This window comes from Bactrocera latifrons, unplaced genomic scaffold, assembly GCF_001853355.1.
Source record: "Bactrocera latifrons isolate USDA-ARS-PBARC rearing strain unplaced genomic scaffold, ASM185335v1 scaffold_192, whole genome shotgun sequence".
Taxonomy (NCBI): Eukaryota; Metazoa; Arthropoda; class Insecta; order Diptera; family Tephritidae; genus Bactrocera; species Bactrocera latifrons.
Window position 1 is genome coordinate 329,053 of NW_017535430.1, and position 17,829 is coordinate 346,881.

The 17,829-nt window shown below is 33.1% G+C and overlaps 1 protein-coding gene across 1 annotated transcript in view; it reads right to left on the reverse strand.

The window, feature by feature from the left end:
- Positions 1-14,018, reverse strand: part of LOC108967616 (acetylcholinesterase) — a 157,334-nt gene extending 143,316 nt beyond the window's left edge. The window contains exon 1 of the mRNA XM_018931157.1: positions 13,296-14,018. The gene's annotated coding sequence lies outside the window, so the exon portion shown is untranslated. The remainder of the gene's footprint in view (positions 1-13,295) is intronic.
- Between the last annotated feature and the right edge of the window lie 3,811 nt (positions 14,019-17,829).

Here is a 17,829-nt window from a genome sequence, read left to right on the forward strand (position 1 = left end):
TCTTTAAGAAATTTTGCATAGGTTATTACCCAAAGAAAATATATAATTTTCGAATAAATTGTATAGCTCGGATAATTATAGCATATAGCTGCCATGCAAACTGAACAATCAGAATCAAGGTTTCAATGGAAAACTTTTTCATTTGATTAGATATCTTCTAGAAATTTGACAAGGGTTATTTTCTAAAACAATAATAGAATATCTGAAAAAATTGTAAAGATTGGTTAACTATAGCATATAGCTGTCATACAAACTGAACACACAGAATTAAGTTTTTGTAATGAATACTTTATATTTGTATTATTATTTTTTTTCAATTTCACATGTGCTCTTTTAGTATAATATGACTTAAGAGTCGCACGTATGAGATAATTTTCGTAATCCTAAAAGTATTAACCAATAGTCCTTTATTGACTTTTTAACATGCATATTAGTCAAATCTCAATTACCAACCCAGAACAAATCGAAAAATCGCCTTACACATTTCGAAGTTAATTTCTCTACTTTCATGATTAAAGAGATTTAAAAAAAAAAATTTTGAAAGTGTTGGAATATTCAAAAAATTTGATATCCGTATATTTTAGTTTACTTGTAAAGACGCATCCCCTTAACCTTACAGTAGGCACTCAAAAATTTACCAAATCTATTAGCCATTGACTCGTGCGATATGAATATGTATATGTAGCGGTATTATCTATGCACTCGAAAATCCACTTATTCAATGATAATTTAATTACGAATTCAATATGCAGCGAGGCGTGAAACATGCAGATTACTTTTATGACTTTTATCGATGCTGATCAAATGTGAGCACAGCAAATGCATTCATTTATTTTACTGTCATTTAGCAAGCGTTGCTATGATGCCATATGAATTTTATTTGCCGTTACTTTTTTCGCTACTTCCGCATTGTGTCGGCGACAAGCAGCAGACGCCTCCGCCACATGCACAATAGATGTGAAAAAATATGAAATCACACAAATTTAAGTGTGATATAAAATTTACATATGTGGACTTGATTTGTGTGTGAGTGTGTGCGTGTGTGAGAGCAACGGAAACAGTGTGCTGTGAGGGTGCAAAATGATTTTTACAGTTGGACGCGCGCACACTTTCAACTTGCTCGCAATCACGCGTGAATATATGTCAATCGGCGGCAGGCATTCGCACACACACACATACGTACAAACATTTGTATGGCAATTTGCATAAAATCTCGCTAAAATCGCGCGGTACACAGCCGGTGCACGACACTTTCCCAGAACTTTCGGTCTGCCAAAGCAATAATCGCATTCAACTCAATTAACACGTATACGCCATGGTGCAACAAGGCGATCAAATTAAACAGAAAATGCAATTCACATGCACTTGCATGCCTCTCTATGTGTGTCTGTATGTGTTGTAGTAGTAGACAGAAGTGACATGAGCAGACTGCCAACAATGACAGTCACAACAGCGGTCATCACGAGCTTTAGCACCGACGTCACCAGCGCATCACACACTGCAGCAGACAGGCCAACAAAAACACGAATCAAACTACAACAAGAAGAAACGCATGAGCATGGCGGGGCACAGATGTCATGGTCGTCAGCAGTCGGACCGTTGATGCTCCAGCACAGCTTTTGTTGTCAGCTGCATTGCGTTGGCAAATTGTCATCAGCATTGTTGCATTCAGTAACTGCTGCCGTCACAGACGTGCTAGCTCCGTTATTTTTATGCTATTTCCACATGTCATGCGTTTGTGCGCTGCTTGCCTTCCAAAAACTTTAGTCTAAAGTTCATTTACGGTGCTTATTCGATAATTTGTCGTTTGTGGAGTGAGTGTATGTGTGTGTCTGTGTGCATGTGTGTGGTTGAGTGTTCCTGTCACTTTACTACCGTTGGCGCATTACTTTTGTCCAACTTCTACAATGGCAATGAGTGAATTGCATTAAATCAACGTCCACACATACACATACATACACGTATCTGTGTGCATATTGTATCGAGAGTTACAGACCGTCTGCGTCAATGCAAAATTTCCATCAATGTGGGTATTTATGTGCACTTCTCGCTCTCTGTGTGTACGTACAATATGACGACAATTGAAAGTTTCAATTTCAGTCAAGTCCACTAATTTCCACTTCATTGTTGTATGCTGCTTTGAGAAGTATAAAGAAGTATAAAAAAAATATAAAGCGCTTTTGACATTCTCGCGCTGTGATTGGACTCGAGACGAGTGCACTTGTCAAAAATAACTTCATAAAGGCTCCCGAAATGGTTGTAATAATAGCTGGGAAGCCTAAAAATGAAGCTGACATCTTTTTGAACTTCAGCGAAATAACAATGAAACCTTTATTCAATTAAATCGGCACAGAAATCTTCTATAGTGTCACAAATATAAGATAGTATTGAGATTTTCGTGCTCAGCAGTTATAAGATCAATGCTTGAAGAAATTTATGTTACCGTTGATTTCCGAAGTAATAATTTTAAAAATCATGTTGTTTTGTTGTTGTAGCGGTAGAAATCTACCGAGTTGACAGTCCTTGGCTGGATGCAAGTCCAGATCCGTTTCGGTTACATAGGTCCGATAGTCGTGACAGCGGATTTAGAAATCATCAAATCTATCTGTTGAAATTTTTAGTMCTCAAAACCGCATTAACATCATCACAACAACTATGAACTTCAAACTTACAGATTGAATATGCAATTCATAAATTGCCTAGACTTTTAAAATTATAAAAAAGGAAAGAAATTCATAGCAGATTGAAATTCAACGCAAACGAAAGGTCAATTAATAATCTTTAAAGCAAAAGTAATAAATAGGCGATTTGAAGTCGGGAAGAGGGAGTGATTGAATTTTTAAAGGTTAAGGGGTCAGTATGGTGATCTGCCCTGTTTTTTTACATTTTTTTCATAGAAAATCTCATTTTACAATAGAACTTTTTTCACATATCGTGAGGTATATCGTGGAGTGTATAAACAAATTTTTTTGGAATATTTTGATGACATCTGTCGGAGAAATGGCTGGGTGAATGAGATGCGTTTTTTCACTGGCGGACACGATTTCTCATTTTTGGGGCATCTGATACACAAACACCCAATTTAATCTTAAAAAGCACCTGAATGGTTATCATCCTTACTAGAATCATGACAAAATTTTGATAAATAAAAAAGTATTTAGCGTTGTTTTTTTTTTTTAATTTTTACATAAATTTTGTCATAACATTATCAATAAATTATAAAAAAATATGCATTTAGTAGGGATGATAGCCAGACCGGAATCAGTTTAAAAAAGGATGTTTTCAGAAAAACGCGTTTAAAGTTTGAGGTGCGCACTCCGAGCGCTACGAACGTCGAGCCGTATTGTTATGTTTGGTCCTTTTTCGAAACCTTTCAATGGTAAAGTAGGTTTCTACGTTCATTTTAAGCATATAAGGGAACAGAAATTGCAAAAAAAAAAGAACAGAATTGGAAAAAGATTACCCTACTGACCCCTTAAGAATAGTTCATCTCAATTTCCGGCAAAACTACCTATTTGAAAATTTCAGATTTTTTTAAATAAGGCAAAAAAAAATATATGTAAACAAAAAATACAGAATTTTTGGGATAAAAGATGGTAGGTTTCCATCAAATTGTGTCAAAAACTCATAACTGGACGAAATCGGACATCAATCGCGCCTACTTCACTATATAGCACAATTTTAAATTTCACATGATTATTTCACTATCAAGCACATAAGTAATTAAAATGACGGGATAAGATTCCTTTAAAGTATGTCATCTTATGACTAAAAACTGTCCAAGTCCCCAGTACTTATAGTTGACTTTGGACTGAAAATATCGGTCAATGTGTGAGATATTCAATTGAAATTCAGAGAAAATCCTTCCCTCACAATGGTAATTTTGTGCATAAAAAATGGATTAAATCGGGTGAATACTTCCCTGAGCCCCCATATACCTAATATAAAGATTTTCGAGTTTATGTTGGATGCATCGGCCAATATTCGAGTTATATCAATGAAAATTACAGAACATGTTTTATATATAAAATATAATTGGGCGAAAGCCTGACCTAGTACCCATATAACTAATATCGGGTTGTTTGAACATCCGTCTGACTTTGCTTTGATTGCTGATTGTGCGATGTTGGTACCTTGAAACCTAGGGAACAATTTTTTTAATATCCGGCATAATAATATTTAATAGATAAAGTCCTATCCATACTACTAAATATACTACGTATACCAATTTTCGTTTTTATACCCTGAATAGCGTATATTAAGTTTGCCACGAAGTTTATAACACCCAGAAGGAAGCGTCGGAGACCCTATAAAGTGTATATTTAAATGATCAGTATGTTGAGCTCAGTCGAATTAGCCATATCCGTTTGTCTCTCTGTCCGTCCGTCTGTCTGTATATACACGAACTAGTCTCTCAGTTTTTAAGATATCCATACAAACTGAACGATCCTAATCAAGATCAGATTACTATAGCATATAGCTTGCCGAATTTGTCGATCAGCGTATGAGTTATATTATATATAGTATAAGTATGTTAATAAAAATTGCTTGCAAAAGTACTTAAAGTATTTCCCTGACTTTGATTCCTTTATATTGCAAGAGTATAAAGAGCATTAAATATTCGGTTGCACCCGAACTTAGCACTTCCTTGCTGCTTTTTCTTTTCTTTTCTTTTTTTTCTTATTTACATGAATATACTGTTGATATTGATATAATCTAGTGCTTCCTTAATTAGTGATTATAAATATCATCCATCTCACTTTTAACGCTCCTCTTCGTTTTGAATTATCGCTATGGGCCTAAATTCGTGGCTGAATTCATTCAAAAAATTTCAGTACTCCACAGGTAAGTTCTTTAATACTTATACTTAAGTAATTACAAAAAAAAACATTTCTTTTGATATATATAATATTAATTGTTTCCATATAAAAAATTATGAATTTTGTTTTCTTTTACTTTGAATACAATTTAAAGAAACAAAACTTTATCATAAAGTGATCATAAATAATATATGCACTACTGTGTTGTTCATACATATATCAATACTATACTTATGCTCGTTTGCTTCATATAATCACCATTATTTTACGTTTTATATGCTAAACGAAATTAATCAAGCACTTACTCGCCTTTTCTAATCAGATTCAACTCTAACTATTATCACATTCTTTCAAAACACAATTCTCTATATTAATATATGTACATACATATATATATGTATATAGTATTTAAATTTATAAGTAACTTTTGAGACTTAAGTGCATTCTCGGAGCACTTTAAACTGTCACAACAAAAACTTCAAATTTAAATTGAGGGACCACAATCGTCCAACATACATGCATATGTACATAGTTCTATATAGCGAATCGGTAAATGAAACTATGCACACATTTAAATGTAAATAATTTGTTTGACTAACTAAGTGAAGATTCGGGAAAATATACCTATGTATATATTAATATATAATACATAATTCTAAACATTGGAAAGAACATATTCATGGTGCGTATGTCAATTTCAAATTTTAAACACTCATATGATTGTAATTGAGAGCGTGAATGAAATTAATACAGTCCGTGCACAATGGAACAAAGTACAAAAAGTTTATATTGAATTCGGGAGAAAATGTTCTTTTTTTTTTTTTTAATTAAACGGTAATAAAGATGATTTGAATAATTTTTGTATAATACTTAATTAAGGGTTGGCGTATTTGGACAACCGTGAGATATTAATTATAGTTTTAAATTAAATATTTAAAAAAAAGAGAAAAATATTATTATATTATTCTTTTAAGACTGTTTTTTACTTTTTATCTTCATTTTTTGGTATTCAGAAACTAAACAAAAACTTTTGTAAAGTGATCAAAACAGTCATCTACCAAGGAACAGTTAATATGTTCTAATATAAATATACTTACCATGCCGAAAATCCAAAATGTAATGGTGCAATCTTTTTTGAAATATATACCGTACTAGTTTTTAATAGAGGATAATCGACTTAGCACACCTTTCCACTAAAATTCTATAATAAGCTACCAAAACGATTATTCTTCTGTTTTTTTAACCTCTTCTTTCATAATTTTTTGCCTGTAAGTGACTTGTGCGTAATTAATGTAATCAGACGTCCGAGAACCAATGAAATAAAACAAATAAATTTTACGTCTGAGAAAGCTCAAAAAGCTATAATAAAATGTGAATAAAATAAAAGTCGTGTGCACCGGAGCTATAATACATTTCACTGGTACATTTCTTAAATCAGAAAAGGGTATAAAAAGTTCTTTATCTTCAATCTGATAGATCAATTTGTATGGCAGTTATACATATAATATAGTGAGTGTAGCGCTAGGTTGAACAATAATCCATGTCAAATTTCAAAACTGAAAATATCTGAAAATGTCAAATAAAAAAATTTTCGATACAAGGTCTGGATTTCGGTCGATCTGTCTGTATAGTACTGTATGTATACGTGTAGTGTACATATGTAGTGGTTCGATATCGGCGGTTCAGACAAATTAGCAGCTTCGTTGGGAGGAACGGACGTGTGTAAAATATTAGATAGATATCTCAAAAACTGAGGGAATCAATTACACCACACTTCGATAATCAAAGGAAACTGTCAGCATAATCTAGATTTTCGCCCAATTGATCGTCTGTTTCCAGATCGTAAGTATAGATTCAAGACTTATCGCTAGTAATAATAACACCCAGGTAGTCGAAAAGTATGCCACTATTTTTCGGACAAATTTTGTGATTTTGAAATAAATCGTAAAATAATTGATTTCGCTGATCCCTCCGATATCTCAACTATCCCAATATGATCTCTGAACCCTATTTCAATAATTTTTACTAATCAAAAAAACTTCCTTTCGACAAACAATTATCACCGAGTGCCTTTTCTAACATTCCGAACTTTCGGCACCAGAAATTTGATTCCTCACACAAATTTTGATGGAACTTTGTGGAATAATTTCACTCAACGTAAAAATCGCCGAAGCACTTTACGTACTTGAGGAAGACAAGCGTAAACTAAACTCTAATGACTATTACTGTTTTTTGCCAACAGTAGTAAGTCGAAAACGAATCGTCTAATCGCTTCCATTGGTTTCGGCCTATTTTGTCCATACATACTATATTCCTCCGTACAATGAGTTTTCAGTTTTGCGATTGTGTGATACGTGTAATTTCATCGAGCCGAAAATCTTCGAATTTTTTTTGCGAAATTCCACAGAATTTTGAAAGGCGATCATACTGTGTAGTGTGCCTCTTAAACCGATAACACTAAGAACATTGATTAATTATTGGTGCCAACTTATTTTTGAATCACTTAATATATATACTTAATATATATATACTTAATATATATATATATATATATTTTTTTTTTTAATTTAAAATCTGATTAGAAAACATTTAAAAAGATTTCAAATAAAAGACCAAGTTTACTCGTATCTGCGTTTGTATGTATAAATATTCTTCTAACGTCCCAACTGTCACAATTTTGAAGCTTAATTGTTCTTCTGCACGTAAATCATATTTCATATGTTACTAATACATATGTATTAAAAAATTCAGTAATTTGACTAAATAATCTTAAATTCTGCAATTTGTTAATCTCCAACGGGAATGTGTGCTTGTTCAAGCGTTTAATTGCTTCATGACTAAAAAGTAAAAAAAAATTCTAATCTACAAATGTGCAAATACCGACACACCTGCAAACGGCTGGTCACACATTCTCACACGAGAGTGTGAGTGCTTTCATGTATGAACTTGAGTTTTGACCATCAGCGTACATTTGCGGAGAGAAAAGAATTTAAATGCTGTAAGCAATAAATTTGCGGCAAGACGCTTTAAAACACAGCATTAAATCATTTCTAGCTTTTACTTCTGATTTTCCTGTGCTGTTGCTTAAATGCCACTTCCTTTCTCTTTGATTATTATTATTATTTTTTTTTTTTTTTGCGGAACGGCATTTTCAATTAAAAATGTGTGTGTTTGTATGAGCGTAAAATTTTTTTTCTTACATACATACATCTTTATAAATATATAAATGCATATAATTGTTATATTGACAATATATTTTTCAATTATTTCTCTATTATTTAGTGGAAAATTAAAATTAGATGTGTATAAGAGACAGCTTTAAAACACAGCATTAAATCATTTCTAGCTTTTACTTCTGATTTTCCTGTGCTGTTGCTTAAATGCCACTTCCTTTCTCTTTGATTATTATTATTATTTTTTTTTTTTTTTGCGGAACGGCATTTTCAATTAAAAATGTGTGTGTTTGTATGAGCGTAAAATTTTTTTTCTTACATACATACATCTTTATAAATATATAAATGCATATAATTGTTATATTGACAATATATTTTTCAATTATTTCTCTATTATTTAGTGGAAAATTAAAACTTTCAATCATTCAAAGATTTAAAATGAGTTTCAAACACATTTTCTTCCATGAATCCATAAAAATCGTTGTATTACGGAATGGAAAGTAAAAATTAATAACCATGGAAATTTGAGTAAGCGAGAGTTGTGTGCCACATTTTCCGTTACTGCTGCTCATATTCATGTCGACAGCACATTCATAAATTGCAGATAGTCACAGTGATAAAAGTGCCAAAGTCGAATTATTACACTATAAAGTTATTGCCATAAACCAGGTGCCAAATCAAACATACTGGCCCAGATTATTTTACTATCGCAAAGTATTAACCCACCAGCCAAGGGTATATAAAGATTGCAAGTGGAAAAGACGATTTTAGCAACAAAACCAATACTTTAGGCTTTGACTTTCAAATGTTCCAAAATCGAGTTAGGCTCTTCAACGTTTTGACACGTATGCTAAATTCATTCCACTAATCTTTCCCACCCTGCGCACTGTAATCACTTTTTATTTTGTGTTGAGTACAAAAAAATATTGTCTAATCCGTTATGCCGCGGAGCTTATTGAGATTTATGTTTGGAGCGCACAATTGACACACACGCATATAACGTTACATACAAGCTGATGTATGCCTGTCAAACAATTAACACCCTCAGCGATAAGGCTTATTGTGTGGTCACTTCCAGTGGGGTACCATAGTCTGAACTATTTTATGCCTTCTGCTATAAAATAACGTAACTAAAACAAGTCATTTATAGGCTCATTTGTTAGTAGTTTATTTTTGGTTAAGCGAGGGCTAAGATTATGTTTGCTTGTGTACTTACTATCACGCTCTTTATCGCTTTTATACCCGGCATCCGATTTCAGTGTGTCGTTAGAGATATTTCCAGTCAAGTATTCAAAAAACTGAAGAAAAAAGACTCTATTTATTTTAGCAGTGGACAGTATTGACAACCGAACAAAGTATTGACAAACAATAAGGGATCTACAAATAGCTATCATACCTTCTTGCAGTGCATTTGACAATAAAACGCATTATTTGAGTGCAAGTTTTGTTTATAATTATCACGAGTATCTGACAGTTTGTTTGGACTTAGACGTGTCGCGATCTTATAGTCTTTTCGCACAGCCAAATTATTTTAATATATTAAGATTATAATTAAGAAAGCAATCCTTGCCTTTCGCACTGCTGGCTACTCGATTAACGATCAGCTGTTATACTTGCTTGTACTCTTCGATGTGCATTTATTCTAACGATTATAATGCATCAGCTGATTTCCATTTTATCAAAGAACAATTTTCAATCCGAGTAATAATTTCGGAGATACAGTCTTGAGATCAACTGATGATAAACACGTCAAGAAAATAAAGAAATTTGTGTTTCAGAATCGACGATTAACAGTCGGAGATCTTACTGTCATCGTTGAAATATCGGAAGGATTAGTGAAAACCATTTTTTTAAATCTTTGGGAATAAGAAAAGTGAAAGTACGTTACAAAATCACTCAATTTTTTTCGAAAATTAGTGTCGCATTAACATCTGCGAAACAATGATTTTCCACTACCAAGATAATATGAAACATACTATTATTACTAGCAATGAGTCATGTATCTATGCTTACAACTCTGAAACACACGATCAATCAGTCGAATATCGTGGCAAAAGTGAGTCAAGGTCGACAAAAACATGTCAAACCGGGTAAAAAATCAAGGTTATGTTGACAGTTATCTTTGACTATCGAGGCGTGGTGCACTACGAATACCTTTCGAAGCAAGAATTATGGACCGACAAATCTTGGTGTTTGTACCTGATAGTAGCTCCATGTGACATTATTACACTTTCAAAAAACAGCACCAAACAATTTTTTTAGATGAATATACAGCTTCAACAAATGTGCACTAGGTATAAAAAGTCTATTTCCGCTCTCCAACACACGATTTTTCTCGCGTACGTCGCTGCTCTCATTAATTTTTTATGTTTTCTCATTTGATGGTTGCATAAAGAAACGATTTTTTTCAGAAATCTAATATTTTTTTATTTATTTTACTTTGTCGGTAATACACTTCTCCATTTCATTTTTATTTATTTTTTATAGTGGCATTTGCCAACACTCACCTATCATATCACTATTTATTTATGTATGTGTAGACAAGTTATTGTTTACGATTTGCACTCGCTTAATGTATTCCTTTCAATGAACCGTTAAACTAGACTAAATTGTTGTTAAATTTCTAAACAATAAATCATGTCCACATAAGCACCGCTTGTCAGACGCTAGAATTACACTACTTTTATAATGGACTAAAATACCTGCGTGTATGCATAAATACATACTGATATATAGTAAATGTAGATGTGTGTTGCTGTATGGATTTGTGTCAGTTTACTTATGCAAAGTCATGTTGGAATTAGAGTGTTTGAGTAACTGTTTATTTTAATTTTCGAAATACATTATAAAACTGTGAATAATAGCTGTAAACTGCTTCAAATGCCCGTATCGCCAATCTCTTAACCTAAGCCGATAACTCGTATGAAAATTAAACCATAATATATTCGACTGTTTTCGATAATTTAGAAATTTTCAGCTAATAAAGAGTTTATCCATATACTTTCTTTAAGCGTTTATGTTTTTTACCCTTAGGTATTTAACAGATTAACAGTTGTATAATGCGCTATAAGATACTTTTGGTTGAGACTGAGTATGGCAAAAACACCAAGCTATCCTTATTTATTGCCTCATATTCTAAATACAATAGTCGACATCTGCGATTCGTCACTTTTCTGATTGCACAGATTAACCTTTACTCATTTTACAAAAAAATTGTAAAGGAGAAAGAAACGAATAAGCTTAACAGTTAAATTCAACACTTACTCTCTCTCTACCTATCGGATGATGTCAGTCTTATTTAATACCAATAAAATGTTCGAATCACCACTCAACAAATTTTAATTAAATTAAAAATCTATCCAAAAAATGTAGTTCTGCAACGGCAGAGTATTTCTAGTAGGAAAAGAAACGAAACTACTAGGAAAAAATATTTAAAAAAAACAAGAATTTGGAGGATAGAGACAGGGAGAGAGAGAGAGAGAAAGAGAAATAACACAACAACAATTTTGAATGTAGCGTATAGGAAAATATAGATCCAAAAAATGCAAACTTGTAAGGGTATAATACAGAAGAAATTTCAGATGGGAAATATTGTTATTTAGTTAGATTATTTAATGTGAGTATTTAGTTAGATAGGTTAGGTTAGGTTCAACTCCATCTGATTCCTGAGACGGAGGATGCACCTAAATCGATCACAAGCCTTCACTCCGATATCTGAAAGATATTTCAAATACAGACAAAGATCGTTATATCGCAATTTTATACCCTGAAAAAGGTATATTAAGTTAGCACGATATATGTATGTATGTATCACCTAAAAGCAAAGTCAGGGACCCTATAAAATACTTATTGTCACCTAAAATGCAAAATAACATAAGATCAGTTTATTAGCGAAGGAAAAACGATATTATAGAAACCATTCATATTGAAACAAAATTTGGTTTTGGTTATAAAATGGTTATACATATATTGGTTAATAAATCTGACCACGGTTTTCAGTTGGTTTTTGATGATACGCTGTTTTGCATTTTAGATGACGATATGTATATATGTAAATGATCAACGTGGTGAGCTAAGTCGAATTAACCGCGAACGTCTGCCTATATACGAACGGGTGTCTCATTTTTAGAAATTTCGATCTGAATTGTTGCACAAGTCCTTTTCTATCAAGAAGCTGCGCATTTATTGAAAATACCGATATCGAACCACTATACATAGGGCATAGGACATTATACAATGGAATAAACTGATTATAGGGTATATGGAAAGCTTTTTCTTTTGAAGCGATATCTTAATCAAATCTGCTACGGTCCATGGCAACGATGCAAACTCCGAAGAAATTTTTTCTTTCTTAATGCTTAAGATAGTAATTAAATCTATAGAAAAAAAATATATTTTTCACAGATTTAATTTCTTTTTTTTTTTAATTTTTTCCGTAAGTACAATTGCCGAAAAGGTAGACACGCACTCATCGCAGTCACCTATGACAGCCGGCAGAACAACACAAGGAGCGCATTTCTCATGCCATTTTAAGCTTATAAGGTATACGTTTTCATACAAATATGTCCATATATGGTGCACATAGGTATCGCTGCATAAGTAAAAAGATAAATGTGCGACACAGCGTAGTGAAATGAAATAGGTGAGCAAAGGGAATAGCATAGTAAAATGCTAAACTTATAAGTAAATAGAAACGTACGCTTGGACGGAGAATGTACACGGCATCCTACTAACACACAAAGTCCTTACACAATGTATCACTTCACATGAAGAGGTAAACACAAAAGTAGGCTAGCTCAGCTGTCAAACAACGAGATGACGGGACAAAGTGGTATGAGTGAAATGTTGACGAGCTGGCAAGCTGTGATGGGAATTATGCAAAATGTGGCGGGGATGAGTGTCATGCTGTGGTTTGGGGACGCGTGCCAAAAAATCAAGCAAAAAACAACTTTCACGGATCACGTTGCCCATCAAAAATCGCACGACGAATTTTCGGCAGAAAATCTAAGTATGAGGTAAAATTAAGGTAAATGCCAGGCAGGAAACAGAATGCCATTGTAGGAAAATCGTCTATTAAACTCACGAAGTTTTAGGCACCTGAAAACTTAGCAATCATTGAGAAAACATTCAAATTTTGAAGGAAATATTAGGTTAGATTTTCATAGCAAAAAGAATTCATGGAGCAGTACTTATAAAGAAATTTGTTTGGATAAAAAATTTAATATATAAATATATAAACAAATATATTTTATGTTAAACAATTTTTAAAAAAGAGTAGAATTTAGTTGGGAAATGTACTCACCAATTAAAAGTCCTATTTATAATTTTCGCACAAAATTTTAACAGCTGCCTTTATTTGTTACAAACACTGGAGGAAATAACACAATTTTGTTGTTTTTGTTTTGTAAATAAAATATTTTTGTTTTATGTATTTATACCTTTTTTCACTGTTTTCAAACTCGACACAATTGCACTACCAAATAGAAAATATTTTCAATTAGGGGCTGTTCTGCATGTCTTACCCTCAAATCTATAATAAATCATTTCGCACTCCAGTATTTTAAAGGCGAATTCAAATTTGGCAATAAATTTTCATTTTGAATCATCAGTAATTTTATTTGGAGTCCTTAATGAGTATCATAAAATTCTGATACTAAAAAACATCCACAAACATTTTATTTTTTTGTTGACAAAAACTAGTATATTTTTTTTATTATTAGTTATTTTTTATAACTTTTGCAATACTCAATTCAATTATTCCGCAAAATTATCAGTACTTTCCTAAATATTTTAAACCACAACTGTAGCACCATATACTGTAAGCTGTGCAGTACATTTAAATCTCTCACTATTAAATGTTTGTTGCTTTCTCTCATATGCGGTATATGTACATAGATTCTTACATACACTATAGCTCTTTTACAAACACATCGTTATACATATGTATTTATGTTAACTACTTTAACCAACGCGTTCACGGCTAGTGTTTATCGCAGCGTATTTATCCGCTTTTGGTCTCAACACGACAACGTCTCAAACTTGACTGAGCCGAACATCCTTTTGAGTAACATTTTTAAAGTGTTCTACATGCTGCCTATGCTCACGAAGCGTATATGAAATTGCCTATATCACGATACTCACAACAAAAACCAAACAAAGTTGGGTGGCCTCTCACCGCTTATCGTTGTGTGTGGCGAGTGGAGCTCCGAAATACCGCCAGTCACTATGTGTATTTGAAATAACTTTACTTGTGTGTAAGTTTGTTGGAAATAAAAGTCAGAAAGTCCAGGAGATTTCTAATAAGCGAGAGCTGTTACGAATGCTCAGTAAATGTTATAAAATCTCTGTTAAAGCGTAAAGCCTTTGCATTGTTATTTGTTGCTACTATTGGCAGTGCTCAGACATTATTATTTACCATAGATTTAACTTTTATTTAATATCGACTTAATTATTTACATACTTTTTTATACATATCATTGAAAAAAATATATCTAGCTTTTGAGAAATGTGTGATTGGACGTCAAAATTATCATACAAAACGAAATGTCCTCTTGAAGGTGGCACAATTTTATGAGACATTTTTCAATCTCATAACTGACTGATAAATATCACTATGTTTGACAACTTATCGAAACATTTCCAGCATGACATTTATTACAACTCCAAGACATGATTTTGCGAAAGAGACGAGGTCTTCTTGCCTGGTGGCTGTTCGTCAGAAAAAGTGACAAATTTTCACTCTAAAATATGTACCGTTATTTCAATATTATTGTTTGAATATAAGATATTTTAAAGCCACTGTAATATATCCCAGTGTAACGCAAAGAATACAACGTTTCGAGTACCTTCATGATAATGAGGCACTTATACAATCCTTCGAGTCACTAATATATATTGTGACTAAAAAGCACCCGGAAATTGTAATTAAATTAAGGGATATTTTTCTAAGTTGGTATGACTGTCGTTAATTATTATACCTAATATGAGCGCGACCTGTCAATCAATTTTTTTACAACAGCTGCTTAAGTCGGTACACCTCAGTAGAGCGTTGCGGTTTTTACAATGAATTAAAATATCGCACAAAGAAATTGTCTCAAATTTTGAATTTCTAACCAAATTTTGTGTGCGGAATCCATGCGAATATTGGAAAGGCTTACGATGAGGATATGGTACTTAGAGAGATGGCAAGAGGGCTCGAACTCCCTCTTGAATCCGTTCGATTGATTTAAGTGAATATTTTGGGTATGAAATGCGTTCATGCTCGACTCGTCCCGATAAAGCTGATTTGTTTTCAAAAGCCAACAACGTAAGGTATACCATTAATCACCCACCATATTTACCAGATTTGGCTCCGCTTTCAGTCGATTCAAGAGATAAAACAAAATTCGCTTAAGGAGCTGAAGGCCATCCTAAAAAGCGCTTACGAAAAGAGTTTTGAGGACTGGAAATTCGTTGGCATAAGTGTAGAGATTACTTTGAAGGCGATAAAATAAATATTGATGAATAACTATAATAAATATTGCGTTTTATTTACAGTTTCCGAGTACTTTTTTCTCACAATGTATAGGGTATGTTTACAGTACTCATAGACTCCTTTGAAATATAAATAAGCTTAACACGTTGCCGAGACACTGAATGCAAATTAGAATTTCAAACAATAATATCAGAAAATTCCAATAAAGTTTGCATTTATTTTTTCTCGCTTATCAGTTAAAATGCTAATTTATTTATTTTTAGAAAACCTCAAGATTGGCATTTGTATTATATATGTTCTATATATGTATGTATGTTATCTATTTACTTGCTCATGCAAATCGCTTGATTTATTTTCATCTTAATGACTAATTAGTGGCTTATCAACTTTAAATGATATTAGGTTATAAGTTTGCAAATTATGAAAGCCTGGGAAATACTTTCAGGTGTGGATATAAAGCAAGCTTAATCGTTTTGTAAACTGTTCCTTGGTAGATGACTCTTTTCATCACATATTATACTTCCCGTCAGCGAAAACTATATTAAAATAATCCTCAAATAAGATATATTTGATATAAATAAAAAAATCAATCGAATAGGCTAAATATATTTTATTGAAATGATGTGTAAAACGCCAAGCAAAGAATCGGGACCACGGTCTAAAGCAAAAGCTTTTCATATTAAGCGCTAAATCACTTAATTTTTAAGAATGCTTGTCCCATAAATTTTACTAAAATATCATACATTTTGACCATCCTAAACGATTTAAAGACAGTTGGAAGTCGGAAATCACTATGTAAGATATAATGTGTCAGAAAAGGTCTCGGATGATTGTACAAACTTTTGACTTTACTCAGGTATACTCAAGCACAGGTTTTCGTATTATCATCGGCCAAATAGAACTCCTTATTGACATTGATTTTTGTGAAATTTGTCGCGGTTTTCTTGGCTTCGGATCGCTTTTTCCTCCATTCCAATGACCAACAATCATTGGAATGGAGGAAAAATGCATGTCAAACTCATAAATCCATGACTCTTCGGCAGTTATAATGCTTTCCATCTATGTGGGATCTAAATTCGCACGATCAAGCATATCCAAACAGACTTGTTTACTGTAATCTTTTAGAAAAAGGGTCAGCTTTGTCCGGACGAGTCGAGCAAGAACGCAAAATCATTCGAACGGACTCTCGAGAGACGTGGCGACCTCTTGCCTGCTCTGTAACACATGCCTTCGAAACCAATCCCGGCAAATTTTTTTACATGGGGCAGCAACTGCGTAAGCTTTTTGAGGTTCCCAATGTGCTTCAGCCGACGATTTCTTTGACTGAAGGAAGAAAATCAACACTCGCGCAAAAGGCGATTATTTCACAAAAACTCGGACACTTCCAAAACTATATGACACATAAACAAAGTCACTAATGTTGAAATTAAGTTTCTTTTGCTCAGGTTACGTTTATCACGCTTTGAGTATATCAAAATCGATGACCACTACCTGCTGGAGCCATCTACTGACAAACAAAGGGAGCTTAGAGGCATAGTCTTGCAGACTCATTATTGGTCTTAAAAGAACAGGTATAAAAGACAATGGAGTCTAGTTGACTACCCCAATCTAATAGAGTGGACGCACTTTTTGTAGGATGTATTGTGTTAATTTAAGATCTCTTACAAAATTTTATTATTACAAGGTGCTTTCCAAAGTAAACAGGGCTTAAAACAAACAGAGAAAATGGTTTTTTTTCAGCAAAATCAATTTAGTTTATTCAAAATAGTCACCATCTGCTTCAATACAGCTTTTTGCACGGTTCAAAAACATGTCGAACGAGTGTTTTAGCTCGTTGGCCGCCAGTATGTCGGTACAAAGATTTTGAATGGTCTATACGTCTGCATAATGCTTGAAATGTCATGAAATTCGCACTGGACAATCGATGAAGGTAGCATATTCTAACGCAGCAGTCGACATATAGATGGCGCCCCAGGGGGCGCTAGATTAAAAAAGTCCTGTTTACTTTGGGACGCACCTTGTATACCGTTCAATTCATCGTATACAAAATAAAATTTGGATCAAAGTCTAACGTATTTGTGCCTGCCCATTAATAAGGAGCTATCAAAACAGCAACAATAAAATATTTATCGATAATAAGGCAACAACGACAATTAAGCAGTTTTTTGTAAAAATTACAATAAAACGAATACATGGCATATACTCACGTGCAAAAATAAACAAAAATTCTACTGGTTCACAAACACACATATACTCCCAGTCTCAATTTAAAGAAAAGGCGCAATATTGCTGAAAACAATCAAAACAAATCCAGCCAAAGCCTGCTGACCTCTTGTTGTGCTTTTTATTTTCATTTTTATTA